Source organism: Diceros bicornis, chromosome 20 (assembly GCF_020826845.1).
Source record: "Diceros bicornis minor isolate mBicDic1 chromosome 20, mDicBic1.mat.cur, whole genome shotgun sequence".
NCBI classification, from domain to species: domain Eukaryota; kingdom Metazoa; phylum Chordata; class Mammalia; order Perissodactyla; family Rhinocerotidae; genus Diceros; species Diceros bicornis.
This window is the reverse complement of record NC_080759.1, coordinates 35,449,159-35,473,228: the sequence shown is the minus strand read 5'-3', so window position 1 is coordinate 35,473,228 and position 24,070 is coordinate 35,449,159.

Genomic DNA, 24,070 nt, shown 5'->3' with positions numbered 1-24,070 from the left:
AGATCCTTTCAGCAATCTAAATGATGACACAAACTGTTCTTTCACTTAAAACAATGGAGTAAAACAAATCTAAAGCAGACACCGACTCCTGGACAGGTTCATTTTTCAGAGATGAGGAGGCTATAATTGAGAAGGGGAGAGAGCGACACTAATGATTATAATGAGATAATGGACAAAGAAAGCCAAAGTGAATGGCCAGTGCATCCTAACGCCTAGCCTCGTGATGGTGGGATTGGAGGCTGCATCACAGGCCCTGCCCCTCCCTCAGCAATCTCCAAAATTCATGGCTACTTCCACAGAAGAGAAACATCTAGCCTTCTCCCTGCTGCTGAGGTGTTTTGGCAGCCACCCACACCACTCCTCTATTCATGCTAGAGTGGTATCAGCAATACGTGCACACTCCACTTGTCCGGAATAATCAGAAATTTCAGCTAGCTCCCTCTATCCTTACCTCTTGATCTGAAGGCTTTAATCTTTTTATCTGAAAATATTTTAAAAAGTAGAATAGATTCTTTCCATAGAAAAGGGCAAGATAATCCACGTGAGATGGCTGAGGATCTTTGGAGTAAACCTGCAAGAAATCTAATATGAAAATCTAATAAATCTAAAAGCTAATATGAAACTCAACATACATCCAAAGAAGCTATACTAACTTAAAGGTGTTACTGTGAACTGTGTTGTTAACTAGGCATCTTGTGTTTTACCCTCAGGAAGTCTATTTAAGAACAGAGAGGGGTGTCAGTTGACTATTGACTTAAATGCTCCCTTTGAGATATCAGTATAATCATTTTATATTTAGTACATGCAAGCTTGAGGGACTGGTTTTTTTACCTTAAATTTTGGTATAATACCTCCAGTGGATGATAAGGTCTTAGTTATGGCCTTTGGGTCTGAGTGGCTAGACTTCTAGCTACTCCTATTTGCCGCTGGTCCTGGGGTGTATGCATCTCTGCAATCAGATTAGAATGGGGAGCTGGGTTGATTATTATTATTAGCTTCTATTTACTGAGCATTAACTATGGGCCAGCCACTGTTATAACTACCTTACCTTCACATATTATTTTATTTACTCATTAAACAAATCTGTGAGTAAGCTGTTGTTATTATTGTCTCAGTTTTGCTGGTTAGAAAACTGAGGCTTGAGAAGGTTAACTAATTTGCCCAAAGTTACCCACATAGACAGAAATGATGGAGCCTGGATACGACCCAGATATTACTGACTTCAAAGTTAGTTCTCTTACCATGGCCTCTTCTGCCTTCCAAGTTGCCTTCCAGCCTCAGATGTGGGTAGAGAAGTGGGAGCACCAAGCTACATGTGCATATAGAGGAGCAAGGAGTGAGGAAGAGGCCTGTCCTTGGCTTGGTCCCAACAAGATCTCCTTCGTTTATATTTGATGCTTTGAATGAATTTAAAGTCTTGAAATCTCAAAGATGATCAAATTACAAAAAACAACAAAAAAAGTCTGAGAACCATGAGAAAATACTCTACAGTAGAAAGGAACAGGAACGCAGCATGTTAAAGGTCCTAAAATCAATTTACATCAAAGACAAAGAAGTTTAGAAAAATCAAGTGACCTTTTTCTCCTCAGTGAAATGCAATAGTATATTCTCTCTATTAAATAGGACTAAGCCAAAATAGAATGGGAGACCAACAGAACAAAAAATCCAATGAGACAACATTCTTAATGTTGGCCATAAGACGAGGATTTGAAATGGCAGAACATGGAACTAGTAATTTGTAGAAAAGTTTAGAAAACTATTCTGAAAGTGAGGAAGATTAATACAAAACTGAAAAATGAGAAAGAAGATAACTGTCATTGTGGAGAGATCACAGAATTCTAATCTGCGAAGTTATACATAATATTCTCTTGCTATATTTAAAATGTGTATAGGATCTGTAGTGATATCACCCTTTTGATCTTGATATTACTAATTTCTGCCTTATTTGTTCATGGTAAGTCTTTTCAAAGAATCAATTTTGACTTTGTTAATCCTATTATATGTTAGTTTTCTGTTCCAGCAATTTCTGCTTTTTTCCTCATTAGTTCTTTCTTTTATTTTTGAGGGGTTTAAGTTGCTATTCTTTTACTAACTTCTTGAGATGGATCCTTTGTCATTGATTTTCAGCCTTTAGTCTTGCCTAATATGTGCATTTAAGGCTATATATTTTCCTCTAAAGCATGACTTCAGTTGAATTCCACACATATTTTCATTATCATTAAATTCAAAATATTTTCTAAATTCCCTTGTGATCTCTTCTTTGACCTAGAGGTTATTTAGAAGTATATTTTGTATTTTCCAAACATATGGGAATTTTCTAGTTATCTTTTTATTATACATTGATCTGTGGTCATCTAATATACTCTGTGTGATGTCATTCCTTTGAACTTTGTTGAGTTGCTTTATGGTTCAGTAATTTTGAAAAATTTCCACGTGTATTTGAAAAGAATGTGTGATCTGTAGTTGTTGGGTGTTCAATTACACACAATTTTACTGGGTTGTTCAAATATTTAATATCTTTTTTTTGTCTGCTTATTCTATCAGTTACATAGAGGTATTTTTTAAATCTTCCAGCTTGAATGGGCATTTTCCTATTACTTCTTATAATTCCATCAATTTTTGCTCTATATGTTTTCAAGCTATATTATTAGGTGATACAAATTTATAATTATTATATCTTTCTGTTAAATTAAACACTTTTTCCATAATGTCTCTCTTTTTTTCCTTAAAATATATATTTTTTTCATATGAATGTAGCTATACCAGCTTTCTTTTGGTTAGTGTATTAGTTATTTATTGCTGACTAACAAAGTACCCCCAAAACTCAGTAGCTTAAAACCATAAATATTTGTGTCTAATAGTTTAAGGGAGTCAGGAATATAGGGACAGCTTAGTCGTTCATGAGGTTGTAGTCAAGATGTCAAGTGGGACTGCAACTTCATGTGAGACTTAAATGGGCCTGAAGGCTTGAATGGGGCTGGACAATGGACTTCAAAGATGTCTTACTTACAAGGCTGTTGGCTGGAGGCCTCAGTTTCTTATTGGCTGTTGACAGGAAGCCTTGGTTCCTCATCACATGAACCTCTCCATAAGGCTGCCTGAGTGTCATCATGATATGGAAGCTAGTTTCTGACAGAACGAGCAATCTGAGGGGGAGAGGTCAAGGAGGAAGCCACAACATGTAACATGTTTTATGACCTACTCTCAGAAGTTGCACAGTTTAATTTATACCCCATTCTATTCATTATAAGTGAGTCACTAAGTGCAACCCATGCTCAAGAAGAGGGAAATTAGGCTCTACCTTTGAAGGGAGAGGTATCAAAGAATTTGTGGGCCATTACAAAACCACCACAATTAGTACTTTCACAGTATATTTTTTTCATACTTTTACTTCCAGACTTTATGTTTCCTTACATTTTAGGTGTGGCCCATAGTATGCAGACTATACATATATTGTATGTTATTGTGTCAATCTTTGTCTTTTAATTGGAGTGTTTAGTCCATTTTTATTTAATGTAATTATTGACATACTTGAGTTTAAATCTACTGTATTGTTACTTGGCTTCTCTTGGTCTCACCTGTGTGTGCTCCTTTCCGTCCTTTCTTACCTTGGGATTAAGATGATTTGAAGCTGGGGCTGGTCTACTTCTGATTCACCATTATTCCTAAGGAGCTGCCTTTCAGGATCCCTACTGAAAACAGACTCTGAACTCCAATTATTGTCTCAAGTGAGTCAGTAGAAGAAAGTTCTGCTCACTTCTAGGCTCCTCAGTATCTTCTTCCAGAACCAGCACATACTGGTGGGGAAAAGAGGCCCCAAGCTGAGCTCACTTCTGTGGGTTTCTTTCTTTTCTGAGATTTTGTCTCTTTAAATATTCACTGTCTTATTGATTCTCAAAAGCTTTCAGGCAGAATATTTTTAAAAATTATTTTCTAGTTGTGTATTTGGGAAGGTTGGTCTGAATTTTTTAGTTTGCCTTCACTGGAAGTGAGATAAGTCATCTAATTTTTACAAATGGTGGAGTAAGTGGTATTATTATTCCCTTCTACTGGTGAGGAAACTGGTCTCAGGCAAGCCAAGTAAATTGCTCAAGGTTACATTTAGCAAGTGGCAAACTTAGCATTTGAACCTATCTTTCTGTCTCTAAGAATAAGTCATGCTATTTACATTAGCTAAAAGCAATTTTGGCTAATATCCCCCAAGTGAGACACACTATAAGAAGATTTATTACTGGCAATCATGCTTATACTTCTCATCAATTATAAATGTATGTTTGCAAAATTGGAAGTCATTCTGTTTTATAGCAGTCTTTAATTAATTTCACTAAAGCATAGTTAGTTTGAGTTTCCTAAGTATTTTGATTTACAGTTTTATAATTCTTTATTGATAGTGACTAGCAATCAGTACTTTATAAAATAATGGTAATTTATCATAAAAGTCTAATAAAACACAGTAAATAGTTATTTTTAAAGTATAAGTAAAAATCTCAATTTTTGAATTTCCTAACCACCGTTTCTTCATTTCCTATTCAGGATTCACTTTAAAGAAACTCAGTCTTGCTTCAAATCTCATTTATCATCCATTAAAATTCCACTGGAAAACAATGAGTTTCTTTCCATAAAGCCGTATAACTGTTAAATTCCACCATGTTATTTCTCTTTCTGGGATGACATATTTTGGAAATCTATATAGATCTTTAAATAGTCAACAAATACATATTATATGACATACGTTGTTATCCACATGATTAATCTTTAAAATATTATTTAATACTGAAGAAAAGTTCTTCTTTCCTTACTCATAAGATATACCTGTATTTAGAAAAATAACTTCTCTGCTTATTTTTGCTAAGAAACTCTAATACTTTCTCTAGTAGAGAAATCAGAATACTTCCATTTGCCTCAGCAATGATGAGATTAAACTAAAATTGAAATCAATAATTTAGAAACGGTAAAATAGCAGAGGCTAAAAAGAACACATTTCTTCAAAAAAATGGACTATGGCCTGAGAACCAGGGCTTCTGAGGTTACTGAAGGGTTTTTGCGCCAAGAGTGCTCCAGAGGGCATCTGGCCTCTAAATAGACTTGACTTTTTTTCTCATGTGTTGATGCCACCCAGGAGAAAAGGAAATAAGAAAAAGGGGCCCTCTTAGGCCAAATGATGTAAAGTTTAATGAAACAGAATAAATGGAATCTGATTTAAGGTTTCTAGGTTGGACAGTTTAATTTTATCAGGGTAGGGAGACAGAAAGAGATTTGGAGCAGGGTCCCAGAGATGACTAGACTGCATTTTGCTGCACCTGTGTTACATTGATTAGAATCAAATCTTTGTGCTTGGTAGTTGGAGAGGGAAGATATGGCTTCTGAGGCAATGGAAAAGCTTTCACACTAAGGAAGAGGGTGGATTAGTGCCTGGGGTTCTTTGAACTCAGCGTAACATGCTCTAGATCCATTGGGTGAAGGCCATAGTCCTGGAAAGTCAAAATTACATGCTATATTCTTTATGATTTCAAATATCAAGTGAACAAGAAGAGGAAAAAGAGGGTGAAGGATTATATGAAAAAGTATCTCAATAACTGCAAAGATAATCCTTTTTAATGTAGCTTTTGTCTGAAAGTTGTAAATTTCTTGGATTCTAGAAGCTTGAGAAGGTAGAGAAGAGAAAATGGAGGCTGCACTGGGGTAAACTGCCTTTTTTGGGACTGCACAGGCAGATCACATGAGACCATACCTAGGACCTTATGGTGACTCTTTGGGAGAGAGCTGGTCTAGAGCCAGCTTAAATGGATTTTGTCCAATAGAGCCACTGGTGAGGCAATGGACCCTATGTGTGGTGACTGCATCTGTGTATGGTGACTGTTGGGTTCCCAGGGCCTGAGGGTTGACTCCTTAGCAGTCAGTCAAATTGCTAACGTCTTAAGAATTGCCATTTGCTATTCCTAGTGGTTGAATCTTGGAGAAACCCAGAAGAAAACTGCCTATGAGAAAAAGAATGCGTATTGGGAATCTGCCGTATATTGCGGGCACCGGTGTCAGATTATATCTCTTCTACTCAGTAAGAACTTTCCCTCAGCTATCCACACCTCTACTCTGACTAACCCTGGAGGGTTTAGGGTGTGTAGGGGAAGGAGAAAAATGCAAGGCTGGGAAATAGAGAGGGATCATGCTCCTTTCCACACTGTAGGCATCTCAGCTGGAAGTAGCACTGAACCAGAGGAAAGGAGAAGGTTTAGCTTTAAATAAAGTATAAAATTTTGATTATGATACTGGACCAGACATTTAATTACTGGATTGCAACTGACCAGAGGACTTTTAATATTCCAAAGGGATCAGAAAATTACAGGCTCTGCCTGAGTTCTTTCCCAGGTTGGAAAAGACTACTAGCTATTAACCCATCTAGCTAATGTGAAGGGAAGCACTGAAGAAAATAAAGTTGCTTTTTGACTGCATCTTTTTGTGTTTTGCTCCATCAAGTACTGGTTACAGCTCATCCAAATGTCTCAGCCTCCATCAGTCTGTGAGTGTATGTAACCACATGAAGATCAATTTCCAAATTACTGTGGCTGTTAGCTCACACCTGCTCCTGCAGGTTCACCTACCCACCCACTCAACCAAGGTTTCCTGGGTCACGTTCAGGAGTTTTCAAGGGTTGATGAGATCCCCAGGGCCTCAGTACTGGCTGCTCCTCTTCTTCTATTTGTGCTTCTCTGGGAAGCCCATGGCCTGTGGGCCCTGGATGAGGCTCTCACCCATTGCCTTGGAAGACAGGGATCCTGGGTGTAGTAGGCTGAAAACTGGCCCCAAAAGATATCCATGTTTTAATTCCTAGGACCTGTGAACATTACCTATCTGGAAACAGGGTCTTTGCAGATTTGATTAACATGGTCAGATTGGCTGAGATGGGAGTTTGTCTTGGATTATCAGAGTGGGCCCTAAATGCAATTATATGTATCTTTATGAGAGAGAGGTAGAGGCAGATTTGACACAGAAGAGGAGAAGGTGGTGTGAAGATGGTGGCAGAGAGAAATATGAAGATGCTGCCCTTGAAGACTGGAGTGATGCAGACATAAGCCAAGGAATGCTAGCAGCAACCAGCAGTTGGAAGAGGCAAGAAACAGATCCTTTTTTAGAGGCTCCAGGGGAAAGCTGCTCTGTCAAAACCTTTATTTTGGCCCAGTGACACCAATATTAAACTTTGGGTTTCCAGAACCATGAGAGAACACATTTCTGTTGTTTTAAGCCACCAAGTTTGTGGTAATTTGTTACAGCAGCTTTAGGAAGCTGATACACTGGGAGAGCACTGCTCCCTCCTCTGCAGGGCACAGGCAGACACGAGTGGTATGCTCCATTCTGGATTCACTTTGGTCACGTGAATCCCAAATCAGCACTGTTTGTGCCCTGACTCTTACACGGACTTTCATCGGAGAAATCCTGTTCTAATTCTTCTCATGCAGGGATTGAAAACGAACCCATCAGGCTGGAGGCAGGGGTGGGGAGTGATGAACGGATGAAAGAAGGCCATATCTTCCCCTCCATTGTCCTAGATTGCTCTATTACCTTAGGCGCCTGCCTCAAATTCTTCTTTATCTCCCAGTAAAACACGAAACAAAGTACAACTCCACACAACCCTAGAAACGCTTCCCACGCGTATCAACTGACTTGGGGTGAGGCTGTCACCTTTCACTTCCCAGGAAGCAATAGAGTTTGCTCAGATCCAGGCACAACACACGAACCATCTAGACATATTAACCTGCCTGTTCCAGAGCCTGGAGCATAGTATGTATTCAGAAAATGATGACTACTGTGGGAGGAAAACTCTACTGAAGTTAGTAGGACTGGGTTCAAAACTCAATTTTGCCTCTTACTGGCACTGGTACTTTTCCCTATCTGTAAAAGGTGGGTAAAAATACCTATTTCAAAGAACAGTTTTAAGAATTTAGTAGCATAGGGCCTAGAACGTAGTCAACATTCAACAAATGTTAATTCTCACTCACCAACCCCTTCACATCTTGAATATTCCCTTACTTCCCATGGCACTTTACATGTAAAGGTTTTACCATATTATTGCAGAACAATGTGGATGTTATTATTAATAATAAAGACAAATAATCTCTAAATGGTAACTATCTAACAATCTTACTCATTATACTATAAGTTCATTGAGGACAGAGACTGTCTTTTTCATTTCTGGCTGTATTCTCTAGCACATAGTAGGCTTCATAAATGCCTACTGACTAACTGATTAATTAAAATACCTTCAGCAGCAGGATTGCCTTTCATTAATCGTTCTAATCAGAAACACAAATTCAAGTTAGCTTCAGATACAAGGTAACATGTTTATCTTCCTATGAGAACAGAAGAGAATGATATGAAGAGGAGCCTGGAACAGACTTAGTCAGAAAGAAAAAGAACTGGTCACCTGAGCCGATGTGTACACCTAAATAAGGTGGGAACAAAGTGCTTTAGAAAAACCAAGAGTCCTCAGTGACCCAGCTCTGACCCGTGCTTTTTCAGATTGGCTTCTTTCATTTAGCAATATGCATTTAAGGTGCCTCCATGTCTTTTCGTGGTTTGATAGTTAATTTCCTTTTATTGCTGAATAATAATTCATTATAAGATGTACCACAGTTTATCCATTCACCATTAACCTTGGTTACTTCCAAGTGTTTGCAACTATGAATAAAGCTGCTATAAACGTTTTCTTACCAATGAATGAGAGTTCCTATTGCTCCATATCCTCACCAGCACTTAGTGTTGTCAGTATTTTGGATTTTAATTATTCTAATTGGTGTGTAGTGGTGTCTTATTGCTTTAATATGCAATTCCCTAATGATACGTGATGTTGAGCATCCTTTATATGCTTAGTTGTCATCTGTATATCTTTGGTGAGGTTTCTGTTCAGGTCTTTTGCCTATTTTTAAATTGGTTTGTTGGTTTTCTTATTGTTGAGTTTTGAGAGTTCTTTGTATATTTTGGATACCAGCCCTTTATCAGGGATGTGTTTTGCAAAAATTTTCTCCTGGTCTGTGGCTTGTCTTTTCATTCTCTTCATAGTGTCTTTTGCAGAGCAGAAGATTTTAATTTTAATGAAGTTGCACTTATTAATTTTTTCTTTTATGGACGGTGCTTTTGGTGCTGTATGTAAGAAATCATTGCTAAACCTAAGGTTACTTAGATTTTCTTCTATGTTATTTTCTAGGAGTTTTATAGTTTTGCACATTGTAGCTAAGGCTATGATCCATTTTGAGCTAATTTTTGTGAAAGGTGTAAGGTCTGTATCTAGATTCCTTTTCTTGAATGTGGATGTCCAGTTGTTCCCACATCATTGTTGAAACAACTGTTCTTTTGCCATTGAATTGCCTTTGCTCCTTTGTCAAAGATTAATTGACTGTATCCGTGTGGATCTGTTTTTGGGCTCTCTGTTCTGTTCCACTGATCCATTCGTCTATTTTTTTGCCAATACTACACTGTCTTGATTATCGTAACTGTATAGTGACTCTTGAAGTTGGGTAGTATCAGTCCTCTGACTTTGTTCTTCTTCTTCAATATTGTGTTGACTATTCTGGGTCTTTTGCCTCACCATAGAAACTTTGAGTCAGTTCATCCATATCCACAAAATACCTTGCTGAGATTTTGCTTGGGTTTGCACTGAATCTCCATATCAAGCTGGGAAGAAGTGACGTCTTAATAATATTTAGTCTTTTTATCCATGAAAATGGAATGTCTCTCCATTAATTTTGAGCTTTTATTTCTTTGACTGGTTTTGTACTTTTCCTCATATAGATCTTATACATATTTTGTTGGATTTATACCTAAGTATTTTATTTTTTGGGGTGCTAATACTAATACTATTGTTTTTAATTTCAAATTCCAGTTGTTCATTGCCAGTGTATAGGAAAGCAATTGGCTTTTGTATATTAACCTGGTATCCTGAAACTTTGTTTATTAGTTCCAGGAGTTTTTTGTTTATTCTTTGGGATTTTCTACATAGATGACTGTGTCATCTGTGAACAAAGTTTTATTTCTTCCTTCCCAATATGTATGCCATTTATTCTCTTTCTCAACTTATTGCATCAGGTAGGGCTTCTAGTATGATGTTGAATAGGAGTGGTGAGAGCGAACATCCTTGCTTTGTTCCTGATCTTAGTGGGAAAGCATCTTGTTTCTTATTACTGAGTATGATGTCGGGTGTAGGTTTTTTGTAGATGTTCTTTTTTAAGTTGAAGGAAAAAATGAATTTTTAATAGCAGGCTTTCAGGCATCAGTGAAGACTGTTTTTTGGGCAGGGGTCACTCTCAAATCATACTTCACAGAGATTCTGTTACATACGAGAATAGGCAGGCATAGTCAAAGAAACATCTATCTTCTCCCAGATAAACATAAAAAAATCTCCCAATCCCCCTCAAAGATATTCTTCTTTAGCAAAGGCAGATCCACTAGTCCATACAGTGAGTTCTGTTTCATTAACTCAACTCAAAAGCCTCTACTTAATCCTTCCTAACACTTTTCTGCTGAAGAAATGCAAAGATAAGCAGAAAAAAATCCCAGTACTCTAGGAGCTTACAGTGGAATGGGGACATTTTGGGGAATGGGCAAGGTTTATTGAGTAAGAATAAGATATGTCTACATATATCTAAAGTGCAAAGAAGAGTATTTTAGACTTTGGTATAGTACTTACAAAGTGCTTTTAAAGACTTTCTTCTTGGTTACTTCATAGAACAACCTAAAGGATAATTGTTATTTCCATCAGATTTGGAGTGCTGCAATAAATTTGCTGAGTAAATTCTCTTGAATCCAGTCTTTCTAGCAGAGCTTTAAGGAAAGACCAAGCCGATTCTTGCTATAACCTGTTCTTGAATAAATTGTGCTATCAGAGAAATAAAAGACAGCCACATTCAGGGAAAAGGGAGAGAATGGGATTCTGGAGGCTAGGGAAAAAGAGTAATCTAAAATATCCCAACTTTTAAAACTGAAAAAAAAAAAAAAAAAAAAAAAGGAGCTCCATCCAGGCTTAGGAAGCTTTCACATGCTTGTAGTCATTTGTTCTTTAAACCATTTTAAAAATAAATTAACCAGAGCCCTAGAGGTTGGTTGCTGAATTAAAGATTATTACTTGTAAAAAGTGATTTTGTTTTGTTTGTTTTTTGAGCAAGGAACTCAGAGCCCCTTACATCTTGGAAACTGTCAGGGGAAAAATTCTCTGTGAGGAAAAAAATGCAAAAAGAAAATATTGGAATGGAGTTTTTCCATAAATTGAATATGTTTGCATTTGTTGAAGTTCATGAGATTTTGCAGAGTGACAGATAATTTAGAACTGTTTGTTCTAAGAGAAGAGGAGGTGGTAAGATGTCCTCAAAATAATTCCATATGTTAACATGTGACTCCCTGGAAAATTCAGAGTATGTCCTATCATCTCAACAGCAACCCCTCTGGGCAATGCCTACCAAGGCATAAGAGAAACAGATACCAATGGCAGTTGAGATGTTTATTTTTAAACATAGAGACCTAAGTTTAATAAAAAACAAACCAGGAATTTGAATATTTTCTTCTCACCAAGAGCTAGAAGCATACAGGCTGGGAATGGAGGCATGTGTAAAAATCATCTACATTCCTTAGCAGAAAAATTTCCCAAACCATATTGTAAAGGAAAGATAACTAGAAGTTGATATTAGAGCCAAAAGAACTAGGTCTAGTCCTGACTATATCAAATATGACCTATATATTTTATACTTTATTTCCCTTGACCTAATTTCTGGGGATTGTCCCCACTGCTCATTTCAGCTAGCCCTTTCCTTGGCTTTCTGTAGTTTTTTCACACACGTGCTGATTAGTATTCTGCTGAAGACTTGTGTGGGACCTTCTGCAGATATTCAGAGTCCCTCTCTCTCTGTGCAACCTGCTTCTCTATGGCACCCTATGAAAGGGGTATGGCAGAACTGGCTTTCCTCCTCCTCTAATACTACCACACATGCCCCATTATTTTCCACCCCCTTTCTGGGGAGTGGGGTATACCCACTTTCTTATGGGGTACAAGGCGATACCACACTTGCTTACTAATGAATCACATATAATCCATAGCAGAGGCTGGGAGAGTAGCAGAGGTATTAAAGAGAAAAGAGGGTCTGAAGAAGGATTTTTCTCAAAAGTCCCCTAATGATTAGGAAAAGGGCAAAAACACTGACGAGGGTAGGCTTTGAGAGTAGAGACTAAAGGAGCAAGACCATTGAACAGCTGTTGGTAGGAGGCATGGTGGAGCTGGAAATTCAATAAGAAAGAGGAGCCACTAAAACCCCTACATTTCTATGGGCCTTTCATGGGTTGGAATTCTGAAGCAAAAGTCTATTTTGTACATGTAGTTTTTTGCACTCCATGTCAGCACATGGCTGGCAAATAGTAAGGACGTTGTTATTAATTAACCATGACAGCTCTCCTTTCCACTAGTGTGGAAGGAGACTGTCTTATTAATTTCAGGTTGCTATAACGAGACACCATAGACTGGGTGGCTTAACCAACAGAACTTTATTTCTCACAATTCTGGAGGCTAGAAGTCCAAGATCAGCCCAACTCAATCATGGTCGAGTTCTTGGTGACGGCTCTTCTCCTGGTTCACAGATGGCCATCTTCTCTTTGTATCCTCACATGGTGGAGAGAGAGAAAAGAAGCAAGCTCTCTCATGTCTCTTCTTATAAGGACACTAATCCCATCGTGAGGGCTCACCTTCATGACCTAATTACCTCCCAAAGGCCCCATCTCCAAGTACCATCATATTGGGGATCAGAGTCTCAACATATGAATTTTGGGGGGATACAAACATTCAGTCCATAGCAGGGACAACAGTATGGGAATAATAAGCAAAAAGTGCTAACCAATGCACTTATATAAACAAGTTATTGTAAAGTACTTGGTTGTACATTCTACACACAGGGAGTTATTATAGACTAAAAGATTGTCCTCATGCTTATATTCACTTGGTCACTAGGTTTTGTCAATTATATCTCCTGAAGGTGAATCAAATTCAGTGGAATAGAACTTTAGCTTACCACAAAGTTGGAGTACCAGGTACTTGTCTTATCTTCCCCACTGAAGCAACTAAAAAATGAACAAAATATATGAAACAATAGTTTTCAGACGTTGGCCAGTGATCTCTGAGAGAAGGAAAACAAATGAGGTGAGCTCTACCATTGTCCCAGATTATTGTCTGGAGTGAGTTTCCAGACCACAGAGCAGAACAGGAGAACCTGGGCAGAGCCCAGTGATCATCTGAGTTGAGGAGACAGAGATTGGAGTCTGGGGAGACCTAGGCAGTTATAGTTCATAGGACAGAGTGCCATAGATAAGCAAGTTGCACAGAGAACGGGGAGTTCTGAATCTCTGCAGAAGGTCTCATTCAATTCTTCAGCAGGATACTAGTCAGCATATGTGTTTGAGAAAACTACACAAATCTGAGGAAAAGGACTACCGGGAATGAGCAAAAGGAACAATTCCCATATCTCACACTGGAAATAGTTCATATCCAAACCAGCTAAAGTGCAAAGCCTCATAATTCACAGAGCAATGGATAAAGTACTCAGAAGATTGTTGAATCAGTAATGGGGCAGAATTAGCTCTACAATAAAGGCTGTTATAATGCTAGATAATAAGCCTTAAATGCAAGCCTCAGATACCTGTGGGACACCATCTAGCATACTAACATGGAATCATGGAAAGAGAAGAGAGAGAGAAAGGGTATAAAGAATTCTTGAAGAAATAGTGGGCCCAAACTTCCTAAATGTGATTTAAAAACCCCATTAATCTATGCACTCAAGAAACTCAATGAACTTCAAGTAGGGTAAACTCAACAAGATCCACACCTAGACACATTAGAGTAAAACTGTCAAAAGACAAAGACAAAGAGAAATCTTGAAAGCAGCAAGAGCAATACAACTCATCATGTTTAAGGAGTCTTCAATAAGATTAATAGCTGATTTCTCATCAGAAACCATAGAGTCCAGAAGGCAGTAGGATGACATATTGAAAATGATAAAAGAAGAAGACCGTTAAGGAAGAATTCTATATCCAGCAAAACTATCCATCAAAAATGAAGGCAAAATTAAGACATTTAACAGATAAACAAAAACTTATAGCATTCATGACTAGAGGACCTGCCCTATTATAAAAACTAGAGTCTTGCAGTCTTAAAGAACACTCATCAATGAATCAAATGCACATAAGAAAATAAAGAGCAGAAATAAAGGTAACTACACAGGTAAATATAAAAACCATATAAATGTACTTTTGTTTGTAATTCTTTTCTTTTCTGATTTAAAAATTCAACTGCATAAAGCAATAGTTAACTGTATGATGGGCTTACAATGTATAAAGATATCATTTGATTGGCAATAATAGCACAGAGAAGAGGGGAGGTGTCAGAGGTCTACTGGAGCAAAGTTTTTACATACTATTGAAGTTAAGTTACTATTAATCTGAATTAGATTACTTTAAGATGTTAATTTTATTCTCTTAGGGAACTACTAATAAAATAACTCAAAAATATAGTAAAAAAAACAAAGTGGGAATTAAAGTGGTACACTAGAAAATAAATATATACTTGACACAAAAGAAGGCAGTAATGGAGGAAGTGAAGAACAAAAAAGATATAAAAAATATAGAAAACATAGCAAAATGGAAGACTTAAAACTACCTGATCAGTTACTAAATTAAATGTAAATGAACTACACATTTCAATCAAAAGACAAAATTTGGTAGAATGGATAAAACATATCTAACTGTGTAGATATTACAAGAGATATGTGTTAGATTCAAAGCCCCAACTAGATTGAAAACAAAAGGATAGGTAAAGATATATCATGCAAACCATAACCAAAGGACAGCTGGAGTGGCTAACCTAACGTCAGCAAAACAGACTTTAAGACTAAAATAGTTCCTAGATGTAAAGAAGGACATTTAAAAATGATAAAAGGGTCAATACATCATGAAGACATAATAATTATAAATATACATTCAGTTATCAATAGAGCCACAAAATAGATGCAGCAAAAACTGAAAGAATTCAAGGAATAAATAGACAATTCAACAAAATAGTTGGAGACTTTAATGTCTCACTTTCAATAATAGAACAACCAGGCAGAAGATCAACCAGAAAACAGAAGACTTGAACAACAATACAATCCAACTGGATCTCTAAAACACTCTACACAACAACAGAAGAACATAGATTTTCTTCAAATGTACACAGAACATTTGCCAGAATAGACCATATGTTAGGACAAAAAACAAGCCTCAATAAATTTAAAAGGACTCAAATCATACAAAATATGTTTTCTGGACACATGAAATTAAACTAGAAATCAATAACAAAGAAATTTGAGAAACTCACAAATATGTAGACATCAAACAACACACTACTGGATAACAAATGGGTCAAAAAAGAAATCACATGGGAAATTAGAAAATACTTTGAGATGAATAAAAACAAAAATATAACCAAACACACGGTATGAGGTTAAAGCAGTACTCAGAAGGAAATTTATAACTGTAGATGTCTACACTTAAAAAAAAGAATGGAGGCTAGCCCGGTGGCAGAGTGGTTAAGTTAGTGTGCTCCCCTTCAGTGGCCCAGGGTTTGCAAGTTTGGATCCTGGGCATGGACCTATGCACTGCTCATCAAGCCATGCTGTAGCGGCATCCCATATACAAAATAGAGGGACATGGGCACAGATGCAAGCTCAGGGCTAATCTTCCTCAGCAAAAAGAGGAAGATTGGCAACGGATGTTAGCTCAGGGCTCATCTTCCTCACCAAAAAATATAAATAAATAAATAAAAAAGAATTTTAAAAAAGAATTATCCCAAATAAATAACCTAGCATTCTACCCTAAGAAACTTGAAAAAAGAATCCAAACCAGACAGAAGGAGGGAAATAAAAAGTTTAGAGGAAAAAATAAATTACAGAATAGAAAAGCAACAGAGAAAAATCAATGAAACTAAAAGTTCTTTCTTTGAAAAGATCAACAAAATGGACAAATCTAGACTTGCCAAGAAAAAAGAGAGAAGACTCAAATTACTAAAATCAGGAATAAGAGAAGGGACATCACTACTGACCCTACAGAAATAAAGACAAACATAAAAAAATGCTATGAATAACCATTTGCCAACAAATTAGATAACCTAGACAAGAAGAACAAATTCTTAAAAAGATGCAAACCACAGAAACTAACTCAAGAAAAAAACAGAAAGTCTGAATAGACCTATTACAAGGAAGGTTGAATGAGTTCTGTAAAACGTTCTGCAAAGAAAATCCAGGTCCAGATAGCTTCACTGGTGAATTCTGCCAAACATTTAAAAAAGATTCATTTACTATTAATCTTTCACAAACTTTCCCCCAAAATATAAGATGCCATAATCCCTGATATCAAAACCAGACAAAGACAGCACAAGTAAGGAAACCTATAAATATCCCTTAGGGCGATAGACACAAAAGTCCTCAACAAAACACTAGCCATCCAGATGCAACAACATGTCAAAAGAATTGGTTTAACATCTGAAAATCAATCAACATAATACATCATATTAATAGAATAAAGTACAAAAACCACATGAAAATCCCAATAGATGCAGAAAAAAAATCCAACTCCCTCTCATTGCAAAGCATTTATCAAACTAAGAATAGAAAGGAGCTTCCTCAAACTCATAAACAACACCGAGGAAAAACCTACAGTTAACATCATACTTACTGGTGAAAGACTGAATAGTACCCGCTTAGATCAGAAAAAAGGTATGAATTTTCGCTCTTGACACTTCTATTCAACATTGTATTGGAAGTTCTAGCCATGGAAACTGGTCTAGAAAAGGAGATAAAAGCCATCCAGATTAGAAAAGATGTAAAACTATCTCTACATGCAGGGCACATAATCTTGCAAATAGAAAGTCTTAAATAATCTACAAAAAAAATTACTAAAAGTAATAAGTAAATTTAGCTAGGTTGCAGTGTACAAAATCAATTGTATTCTATACACTAACAATGAGCAACCTGAAAATGAAATTATGAAACCATTTCATTTATCATAGTATTAAAAAATACTTAGGGAATAAATTCAACAAAAGAAGTACAAGAGTTGTACACTGAAAAATACAAAACATTGTTGAAGGCAAGGAAAATGTAAGTAAATGAAAAGAAATCCCATATTCATGGATTAGAGGACCTAATTTTGTTAAGATGGCAATATTCCCCAAATTAGCCTACATGTTCACATATTGAATGCAATGCCTATCAAAATCCCAGCTTCCTTTTCTTTTTTTTTGCAGAAATTGGTGAGATGATCCTAAAACTCATATGGAAATTCCAGAGTCCTAAAAGAGCCAATTTTAAAGGAAAAAATGTTGGAGGACTCATAGTTCCCAATTTTTAAACTTAATACAAAACTACAATAATCAAGACAGCGTGGTCCTAGCATAAGCATAGATATATTGCCAAGACTAGGCAACGGAAAAAAATAGTCTTTTAAGAAATGGTGCTGGAACAACTGGATACCAAATGCACAGGAATGAATTGGAGCCATTCCTCATAGCATACAAAAATTTACTCAAAATGGACAAGAGACCTAAATGTAAGAGCTAAAACTATAAAACTGTTAGGAGAAAACATTGGAGCAAATATTTGTGACCTTGGACTAGGCAATGGTTTCTTAGGTATGACACCAAAAGCACAAGAGACAAAAGAAAAAATATTTAAACTAGACTTAATCAAAATTATAAAGACAAACGACACTTTCTTTTCATTAGAAAGTGAGAAGACAACCCATAGAATGAGAAGAATATTGTAAAACATGTATCTGTTAAGAAACTTGTATCCATAATAGGTAAAGAACTCTTACATCTTAGCATTAAGACTCATAACACAATTAAAAAAGGATCTGAATAGACATTTCTCCTGAAAAGATACACAAATAGTCAACATGCACATGAAAAGATGCTCTACATCATTAGTAATAAGGGAAATGTAAATCAAAACCACAACAAGATACCTTTTCACCTTCACTAGGAGGGCTAAAGTTTTTAAGAGAGAAAATAACAAGTGCTGATGAGGATGTATAGAAAGTGGAATCTTCATACATTGCTGGTGGTTGTAAAATGGTGCAACTGCTTGGGTAACATCTGGAAGTTCCTCAAAATGTTAACTGGAAATTTCACTCCTATCTATATAACCAAAAGAAATGAAAACGTTATGTCCACACAAAAGCTTGTACATGAATGTTTAAAACAACATTATTAATAATAGGCATAAAAGTAGAAACAACTCAAATGTTCATTAACTGATGGATAGATAAACAAAATGTAATATATCCATATGATGGAATATTATTTGCAATATAAAGAAATTAAGTCCTGATACATTCTAAAACATGGATAAGCATTAAACTAAGTCAAAGAAACCAGTAAAAAAAGACCACATATTATATGATCCATTTATATGAAGTGTTAAAAACAGCAAATCAACAGGGACAGGAAGTAGATTAGCGGTTGCTAGGGGCTGGGGGTAGGGGAGAATGGGCTGTTATTGTTAATGGGTTTCTTTTTGGGGTAATGAAAATGTTTTGAAATTAGATAGTAGGGATGGTTGCAAAACTCTGTGAATATACTAAAAACCACAGAATTGTACCATAAAATAGTGTGAATTTTATGGTATGTTAATTATATCTCAATAAAGCTGTTAAAAGTGGTAAATTCATCAAGAAGACACAACAGTTTTAAACATTTATACATCTAATAACAGAGCTTCAAAATACATGAAGCAAAAACTGATAGAACTCAAGGAGAAATAATAAATCTGCAATTATAGTCAAGATTTCAGTACTCCTTCTCAATAACAGATAGACCAAGTAGACAGAAATTAGTAAGGATATACAGGACTTAACCAATGTCAAGCTACTTAATTGGCATTTGTGCAACATTCCACTCAAAACAAAAGAATAAACATTCTTTTCAATTATATCCAGAATATTACCAAGAAAAACACATTCTGGGACACAAAATGAGTCTCAAAAAATTTAAAAGGATACAAGTCCAAAATAGAAGGTATGTTCTTTGAGCAAAATGGAACTAGATATCAATAATAGAAAGATATCTGAAAATTCCCTAATAACTGGAAACTAACATCCTTCTAAATAACCCATGAATAAAGAATAAATAAAAAGTAGAATAAGAAAGTTATTTCGAACTGAATAAAAATGAAAACACAACATATCAAAATTTATGGAGGTAAAGGAGTATTTAGAGGAAAGTTTATAGCACTAAAATGCCTATATTAGAAAAGAACAAATATCTCAAAAACAGTGACACCTCTACTGTCCCCTTAAGAAACTGGAAAAAGAAGAGCAAATTAAATTCAAAGTAAGCAGAAGAAAGAAATTAATACAAATAAGCACAGAAATCAATGAAATTGAAAAATAAATGAAACCCACGGCTTTTTTTGTGAAGGGTAATAAAAATGATAAACCTCTATCGAGACTGGTCACAGTAAAAAAGAAAGAACACAATTACCAATATTAAGGATGACAGAGATGACATCACTTCAGGTCCTACAAATATTACAATGATAATGAGGGATTATTATGGATAACTCTATGCCAATAATAGGATAACTTAGATGAGATGAAAAATGTTCTTTTAAAAACACAAACTACTAAGGCTCAATCAAGAAGAAATACACAACCTTAACAGCCATGTCTATTAAATAAACTGAATTTACAGTTAAAAATTTTCCCACAAAGAAAACTTTAGGTCCATACGGCTTTATTGGAAAATTCTACCAAACATTTAGTGAATACTATATGATACCAATTCTCTTCCAGAAAATTGAAGAGGAGGGAACACTTCCCAACTCATTCTATGAAGTCACTATTACCTTTACAGCAAAACCAAAAACATTACAAGAAAACTACAGACCAATATCCCTCATGAATATAGATGCAAAAATCTAACAAAATTTAGCAAATCAAATCCAGCAATGTAGTAAAAGGATAATATCCCACAACCGAGTGAGGTTTACCCTCAGAATGCAAGGTTTGTTTAATATTTGAAAATCAATGTCTATAATTCACCATATTAAGACACCATATGATCATCTCAATAGATGCAGAAAAAGCATTAGATAACATCCCACATCTATTCCCAATAAAAATTCAGCATTCCTATTGCAATAAAAGAAAACTTCCTCAACCTAGTCAAGAGTATCTATGAATAATCTACAGCTAATATTATACTTAACGGTGAAAGACTGGAAGTCTGCTTTACCGTTTCTATTCAACATTGAACTGGAGGTTCTAGCCATTCAATAAAGCAAGAAAAAGAAACACGTATTCAAACTGGAAAGGAAGAAATAAAACTTACTTTATTTGTAGATGACATGATCATTTATGTAGAAAATCCTATGGAATCTATAAAAACTATTTTTGAACTATCAAGTAAGTTTAGCAAGATTGCTTGATACAAGGTCTATACCTCAAAATCAATTTTATTTCTATATACTAGCAACAGACAATCAGAAATTGAAATAAAAATATCATTTATATCATAACTTATGAAATAATAAATGATAAATTTGATAAAAAATGTGCAAGATCTATACATGGAAAATTGCAATACATTCCTGAGTGAGCGAGAAATATACTGTGCTCATAAATTGAAAAACTTGATATTGTTATAATGTTTATTATCCAAAACTGACATATGTATTCAAAACAATCTCAATCAAATCCCCAATAGGCTTATTTGTAGACACTGAGAATCTGATTTGAAAATTTATATGGAAACACAAAGGACTTAGAAAAATCATACAACTTTGAAAAGAAGAACAAAGTTGGAGGACTTATACTACCAGATTTTATGACAATGCTAGAGTTATTTCAGACAGGGTTACTGGCCTAAAGATAGACAAATAGACCAATGGAACAGAAAAAAGAATTCAGAAATAGACCCACATATACATGACCAATTAATTCTTAGCAAAGTTGTTGAGACAATTCACAGGGAAAGAATAATCTGTTCAGCAAATGGTGCCATATAACCATGTTCAAAAACCAACCAACCAACCAACCAACCAACCAACCAGCTTCACTACTTACCTCAGACCATATAGAAAAATTAACTTAAAGAGGATCATCATGACAGAAAGCAGACCATTTTTGCCTGGGGATAGAGGGACAGGTGGAAAGAAGTGATTATAAAAGGCACAAGGAAACTTTTAGGGATGATGGCTATGTTCATTATCTTGATTATAGCAATGGTTTCAGGTGTGTCAGTATATAGGTTAAAAACTCATCAAATTGTTTCAATATGTGCAGTTTACATGTCAATTTTTGTCTTAATAAAGCTGTGAAAAAAATTTCAGTGGAATATTTCTGGCCTTTCCCATTTTGCTATTAGACGATGGAAGTAACCTCCTATCTGCTGTCTAGGTCTCCAATCTCTGTGCACTTTTAACCCCTACCTCATTCTTCTATCCTCTCTACATAGCTTTTAGTGAGTTCACACTATGAGGTGCTCCTGACTTGAGAATTGTTGCTTAGAGGCTGCCTCTCTGGTTGCTGCCACACCTCTCCCCACTCTTCTTCAGCTCCATCCTATGGCAGGTGGTGCTCAGAACCATCATCCAATGATTGGGGAGTATACTGCTCCCCAAGATGGAGACAGAGTCCTGCGCCTCTACGTTTCTGGGGGAAGGGACAAGCCTCCACCTTAGAATGGATACCATACACAATGGTAGGTATGAAATGGATGGCTTACACAGGACACGTTTTGACATCCACATTTTCTAACATGAGGATCTACTTTCAGTTTGTACAAACTCAGAGTGTTATTTTTTCAACAAAATATGATAGGTTAAGGGGTAGTATCTAGAAGACAAGTACAAGAAGCAGAAGAGCCCAGTGAGGGGAAGGGCTGTAGGGCCACCCTGAATAGGAAGAAGCCTGTCAGCTGATGTCTTCAGGGTATATTCCAAGAAATAAACCTCCTCAGCTGCCATCACTCTATCAATGTATTGCCCACTTGCTTTGTGCCACACGTTTGAAGGCTCTGAGCTTACAAGGATGTACGTAAAAGGCAGGACTCTAACCCTCAACAACATTTTCATATCTCAAAAGAGACAGGTCACAAGCCAATTACTTAGGAAAAATTATTGTAAAATAATCTGAATCTAATGTAAACTTTGAGCACTTTGTCTACTATGGTTAAGCGTATAATTAAATACAACAAATTATTGATATTCTGCATTAGGATACTGATATTTTAATTTCCACTTAACAACTTATCAAAGGTCCAAGTTGAAAAAACCCAAACAAACCCAAGTACTGTTATAGATGGCTGAACCAGGTGTACACCTGGCTAAATATTGCTGTCAAAATTCAAGTGTGCAGAACAGGCAAAGTCATATAAGACGCAGCTCTCACAGAAAGGTACGTTAGTCAGGCTTTCTGTGCAAGAGGATAATGATTTAAGATCTATTACATTATAAGTGTTTTCTTTTCACTGACCTATGCTTTCATTGAAGGCAGAAAGAATGTCTTTTATCTCTTAAGATACAGTGTCCAGGCTCGGTATCCAACAGGCAAACTAAACATATGTATAAGAAACAAGAAAAACACAAGCACCAAAAAATGAAAAGAAAAATACTCTGAAAAATTTTAACACTTCCAAAAATTATCAAAATAGTTATGATGGCGGTGAGAGAAAAAGAATTCTAATAATTTCCTTACACATTTTACATTTTAATATTGTTTTTCATTTTAAATTATCTTTGGAGTGTGCATCACGGGGAGGGGCATGTGGAAGAATCTTTTCAGTGCTCAGCACCTATAAAGGACTTAATTCAAATAATGCCTACTCTAGTGCTTATCAAATAGTAAGTCCTCAATAAAAATGTGAGTGAATAAGTGTGTGTGTCCCTGTGCTTAGCCTTATGATGAACATTGGCTCAACCAATGGGTGGGCCATTATTAAATGTGTACTGTATCTTACACTGAAAACTCAGATAATGGATACTTTAATTTAATCCAATTTCTTAGAAAGTACCCAAATCTACACATGAATAACCAACTCCCTTGTTTTTTGTTAATTATCTTAATACATACAACCCAGATTCAAGTGTGAAACTAGGTTATCAAATGGAATTCCTATTGATTGAATGTAAATTACTTTTGAAGAAGAGTCAAAGAAACGGTGAATTTTTCCAGTGATTGAGGACTGTACTTAAAAAAAGTAGCAATAATAATCACAAACTTAAAATTAATTTGAGCCTTATTTCTTGCATCTTTTTTTTTTAATGATTTGGAGTGCTTCTCAGTCGTTTTATTAATTCCAGAGCAGACAGGAGACAAAAGTTTATAGCATTGACCATGTTGACAGATTTGAACAGTCCATTCAGGCAGAAACCCTTTCTTCACTTTTAAAATAATTGAGTTGGCTTCTTTAAGGGAATAGATTGAATAGGCCTTAGTTTTGGCATTGTTTACACATTGCCCTTGTCTTCCTATTTTGAAGCAGAGATAACTGTGTGCAAAAAAGTGCTTGCAGAATGTCTCATGGAAAATCAGTGTTAAAACGCAAACCCTATCTCAGGTATCCGATTCATAGCCTCCCAGAATATTGTGTTTCACATAGTGGGTCATTACACACTAGGTTAAGAGATCAATTTTATAGATAAGACCAGCATTAAAAAATAGAAAATATCAGAGTGTGTCTTATTTAGTAAAGGCATTATTTTGTGAAACATTTGATTCAGTTTGTGTGTGTGTGGGTGTATACTGGGTCATGAGGTAAAATGTATTTCTTATGTAGGTTGCAGTTAAAAAAGCTTGAAAAGCACTGTACTAGTGCTGCTTATTTCCAAAGGTATGTATGCAAAATGTATGTCTTCGTTCAGACCAGGTGCAAAAGACTAATAGTTAATGCATACTTACTGGATACTGCCCAATAAAAGGGAACCTCTTAAGTGGTACTCTGGAAGATATAATGTAAAAGACTTGGGAAATATTTTATGATCTCTTTGCAGAGCTAACAATCTTCCATGGCATT